This window comes from Arachis stenosperma, chromosome 1 (genome assembly GCF_014773155.1).
Source record: "Arachis stenosperma cultivar V10309 chromosome 1, arast.V10309.gnm1.PFL2, whole genome shotgun sequence".
Taxonomy (NCBI): Eukaryota; Viridiplantae; Streptophyta; class Magnoliopsida; order Fabales; family Fabaceae; genus Arachis; species Arachis stenosperma.
In genome coordinates this window covers 53372756-53378262 of record NC_080377.1, presented here as the reverse complement: position 1 = coordinate 53378262, position 5507 = coordinate 53372756, and positions in this window count along the sequence as shown.

The window sequence follows — 5507 nt, the reverse complement described above, 5'->3', positions numbered from 1 at the left end:
CCAAGGAATACCAAACTTAAAAATTTTAAGATCAAAACACAAGGAAGACTCAAGAACACCTTGAAGAATCACAAGACAACAAGAACAAAAGAAAGAACACCAAACTTAAAATTTTTAGAAAACCACAATAAAATTTTCGAAAATTAAAGAAAGATTAACAAGAAAACACCAAACTTAAAGTTTGGCACAAGATTTAATCAAAGAAAAATTATTTTTGAAAAAGTTTTAAAAAGAAGATACCCAATTGCCAAGAACATAAGCCAATGCTCTAGCCAATTAAGCCATAAATTTAACGTGTTTTAATATTGTATAAAAATTAATATTTTTGAAAAATGATACTTTGAAAAAGCACAAGGAAAACACGAAAACACATAGAACAAGAAAAACCAAAGATCAAACAAGAAAAATTGACAAGAACAATTTGAAGAAAAAAAAATAAAAAACATGCAATTCGAAAATTGAGAGACAAAGAAAAGCATGCAATTGACACCAAACTTAGAACATGACACTAAACTCATAAAAAAAATGAAAATTCAATTAAAGAAAAATAATATTTTTGAAAAATTTTTAAAAAGAATAATAGAAGATGCAATCCTAGTGACTCTAAACTAAAAAGACAAATTTTTCCTAATCTAAATAACAAGAATCACCGTCAATTGTTCAAACTCAAACAATCCCCGGCAACGGCGCCAAAAACTTGGTGCACGAAATTGTGTATGCCAATATTAATGGACTATTTCTCACAGCTTCGCACAACTAACCAGCAAGTGCACTGGATCGTCCAAGTAATACCTTACGTGAGTAAGGGTCGAATCCCACGGAGATTGTTGGCTTGAAGCAAGCTATGGTTATCTTATTAATCTTATTCAGGATACCAATAAGATTCTTTAGCCTCGATTGTAAAAGATAAATAAAAGGGTGTAAAAGGAGTAATTGTTACACAATAATGGAGAATATGTTGGAGTTTTGGAGATGCTTTGTCTTCTGAATTCCTACAACATAATGTTTTCTCACTTTCATAAATGCAAGGTTCCTTTCATGGCAAGCTGTATGTAGGGCATCACCGTTGTCAATGGCTACTTCCCATCCTCTCAGTGAAAATGGTCCAAATGCTCTGTCACAGCACGGTTAATCATCTGTTGGTTCTCGATCATGTCGGAATAGGATCTATTGATCCTTTTGTGTCTGTCACTACGCCCAACAATCGCGAGTTTGAAGCTCGTCACAGCCATTCAATCCTTGAATCCTACTCGGAATACCACAGACAAGGTTTAGACTTTTTGGATTCTCATGAATGCCGACATCAATTCTAGCTTATACCACGAAGATTCTGATTAAGGAATCTAAGAGATACTCATTCAATCTAATGTAGAACGGAGGTGGTTGTCAGGCACACGTTCATGAATTGAGGAAGGTGATGAGTGTCACGGATCATTACCTTCTTCATAGTGAAGCGCGAATGAACATCTTCGATAGGAACAAGCATGTTTGAATGGAAAACAGAAATAATTACATTAATTCATCGAGACGCTACAGAGCTCCTCACCACCAACAATGGAGTTTAGAGACTCATGCCATCAAAAAGTATAAAATTCAGATCTAAAAGTGTCATGAGATACAAAATAAATCTCTAAAAGTTGTTTAAATACTAAATTAGTAACCTAGGTTTACATAAAATGAGTAAACTAAGATGGATAGTGCAGAAATCCACTTCTGGGGCCCACTTGGTGTGTGCTGGGGCTGAGACTTAAGCTTCTCACGTGCTTGGGCTGTTTCTGGAGTTGAACGCCAGGTTGTAACCTGTTTCTGGCGTTGAACTCCAACTTGCAACCTGTTTTTGGCGCTGAACGCCAGACTGCAACATGGAACTGGCGTTGAACGCCAGTTTACATAGTCTATCTTCGCGCAAAGTATGGACTATTATATATTGCTGAAAAGCCCTGGATGTCTACTTTCCAACCCAATTAAGAGCGCGCCAATTGGAATCCTGTAGCTCCAAAAAAATTCATTCTGAGTGCAGGGAGGTCAGAATCCAACAGCATCAGCAGTCCTTTTTCAGCCTAAATCAGATTTTTGCTCAGCTCCCTCAATTTCAGCCAGAAAATACCTGAAATTACAGAAAAATACACAAACTCATAGTAAAGTCCAGAAATATGAATTTTACCTAAAAACTAATAAAATAATACTAAAAACTAACTAAAACATACTAAAATCTACATGAAATTACCCCCAAAAAGCGTATAAAATATCCGCTCATCAGTAGGCAGTGTTAACACTAAAGAGCAAGGTTCTGAGAATCGGACCGGTCATCAAACCACTCTAGTTACTGGTTCATTGGTTTATTGGTCTAATCAGTTCAACCGGTAGTTCAACCGAAAAAACCGTTTTAGAATAAAATAATAAATAAATTATAAATATGCAAGTATTAAGTTGAGGGTATAGGGTAGTATGAAGTTTTTCCAATGGAGTGATGAATTACTTTTTTAGGATTTCTTTTTTTTATAGTAAATACAAAATTGTCAGATGAAAGCATGATACCAAGCAAGTACAATTCCTCATCAGTACACAAAATGTTAAAAGAAATATCTCACAAGAATAGGAAGAATATCAAATGAATTATCATAAATCCAACTGAAAAAAATAAACATAGTACTTGGATAAACAAATTTGATAACATTATTAATAACAAAGTTGGCAGTGGACTAGTGCTAGAAAGGCTTCACCAAATGAAGGAGCATGCAGGCTTTAAGAGACAATAGCCTTGGATTTGTGTAGCAGCATTTTGGATGAGTTGCTTTGAAGACCATTTGGCAAAACTAAGCTTTCTTGGTGACACTAAGTGCTCAAAACAAACAGAAACAGTTTCTCAAGATACATAAATAAGTGCTCATCCTCTAAAAATAATCATCTGAATTGGTACAAGGCAGGAAAAAATGACCATAAGTCTCTTTACCCAAGTCAAAATAAACAACTATATCTGAACTCAATAATCAGCCTTCAACACCAAACACTACAAAACATTAACCAATAATCACACTAAACCTGCAACCAGCAATTACAAAACAGCAACTACAAAACAGCAACAGACATTGTACATTATAAAATATTCTAAATCAGTGATGACACTAAACCTGCACCCAACAACCAGCAATTACAAAACAGCAACAAACATACAAAACATTACAAGAAAATCTGAACAAAAATTTCAGAAATTAAAAGGAAGGAGAAGAATCGAGCATTCAGAAATTAAACAAATAAGTAACTATTTCAGCAAATCAGTAACTATTTCAACAACAAATTAAATACCAATAGCAGCAATGCAGCATAACAAATCACTGATCACAAATTTCAAATTCAAAACACTGATCACAAATTAATTAATTTCAGATTCAAAAATTACAAATCACTCATCAGACATTCAAAATCAAATTCATAACACTGAAACAGCTCAAAATCAAAAACAAATTTCTTAATTTTAGCTATGTAATTTTTTGTAGAAAGACTCGGTTTCTTCATACTTTTTAGCTTATTCTTGAATTGTCTCAATTTTGTTTTGTTTGAACTTTGAAGCAATGAAGTGCTGCTACAACTTGAATATTTGACTAAATGCTTAAAATACTGAATAACAAAAGACCAATACACAAATTTAAAAAATAAATGAAATGTTGATTGAAACAGGGGAAAAAGAAATCCAAGGGTCACTTTCGCTCTCATCCAAGACTGTGCTGGATTGGAAACAACCAAAAAACCTCAAGTAGCCTAGGGGTTTTTTGGGTTTGACAGCTCAAAATAAAAAACAAATTCAATAACCTTCCACCGACAGCAAGACGACGACGGTGACACGATGGCGCAGCAGCTGGAAGCCTTAAACACCGAAGTCAACGACGAAGACAGGACGATGTGCCGAGCTAGAAAGCCTAGAAGAAAAGGTTTGGCCGCATGGATTTGGGACAGGGGAAGGAAGAGGCCGCGGAGACATCGACAACCACGGACGGCGGCGGTAGTTCCATTGATGAAGCCGGATTTTAGGTTTTGCCGTTTGGGGAACCTTAGGGCTTGATTGTGTTGGTGTTTGGTGTGTGTGGGGGTGGGGGGTATGCGGGTGAGGGACTCGCGTGGGGGGTGGGGGTTTTTTTATTTTTTATTTTAAAAAAAAATGAAAATGACGTCGTTTCTTATGAACCGGTCGGTTTTCGGTCCGGTCCAACCGACTGTTACCGGCCAGTTCAACGGTTCAGCGGTTGAGATTGGCAGTTTTAGGAAGAGGACCGTATCATTTTATACACCGGTTTCCGGTTGAACTGGTTCGATCGACCGGTCCGGTCTAATTTTCAGAACATTGCTAAAGAGAGATTGAGTAGGCTAGGAATTATTCATCATAGTGATAATATTTGTGCATCGTTTGTTTCTTGATTTTGAGTTTACATGGCAGGTGTGGTCGTTTGGTTGAAGTGTGCTGATAGAATTTGGGGTATTTTGAGGACTATTAAAGGGATTTTTGAGAGTTGAATTGGAGTACCTGGTCGTAACTCTGAGCATAAGAAGTTGCTGATAGGTTTCTTTGTGATTATTTAAAACATTTGTTTGGAGCGAAATAGTAGAGTATTCTATAATTCAGAGACAAGTGTTAATGAACTTATTAATAGGTCGTTTTTAAGCTACAGAAAATAGTGTGGCGTTGATTCTTTTGGTTGTTGATGGTCATGTCGAAGATGACAACAAATTATATATTTTTACTATGTTCATTGTCTTATATATTTAGTTGTATTTATATTTTTTACATGCTCTATTTTATTGTGTTGAGCTTTTTTTGTTAAAAAAAATAGGAAAAACTACCAAAAATACCCATGAAGTTTACGAACACTGACAAAAGTACCCATAAACTAAGGAAATTAACGTTGTACCCATGAAAAATGGATTCCGTATGACAAAAGTATCCAAATCTTAAATTTTTGATGATTTTTTAATAAATTTCCTAAACTACCCTATACACAACCTCAACTCACTTTTTCAACCTTTCATAACCCAATCTGCACCAACCCTTGCCATGGAGTCCGAAATTACTCCTACAACAAACCAAACCAAAATCAATGGTAGTGGTGGTGGTGGAAGATCGGACCTCAACCGATTCACTCATAAGTTTACAATCCATACCCAAACCAAATCAATCAAACACCAAAAATACTCAACATATAAAAATTTTCAAATTCATTCATCCAATTTCAATTCACTTTAGCAAAACTAGAAGTAGAAACAGGCATCAACCATAAAAAACCAATAAATCCATTCATCAAATTTGAAATTTATTTAAGCAAAAATCAGAAGTAGAAGTAGCCATCAACTTGATCTTCTGTAAATCAATCTCAGCCTTCATAAAAAATAGAAGCAGATTTAGAAAAAATAGAACAATATCATTTTAGTAGTAACTAAATCAATTTCTGAAAAGAAGAAAAATGAAATAAAAAATGTTTAAAAAAAAACCTTTTCTTCGTCTGCTGTAACATTGT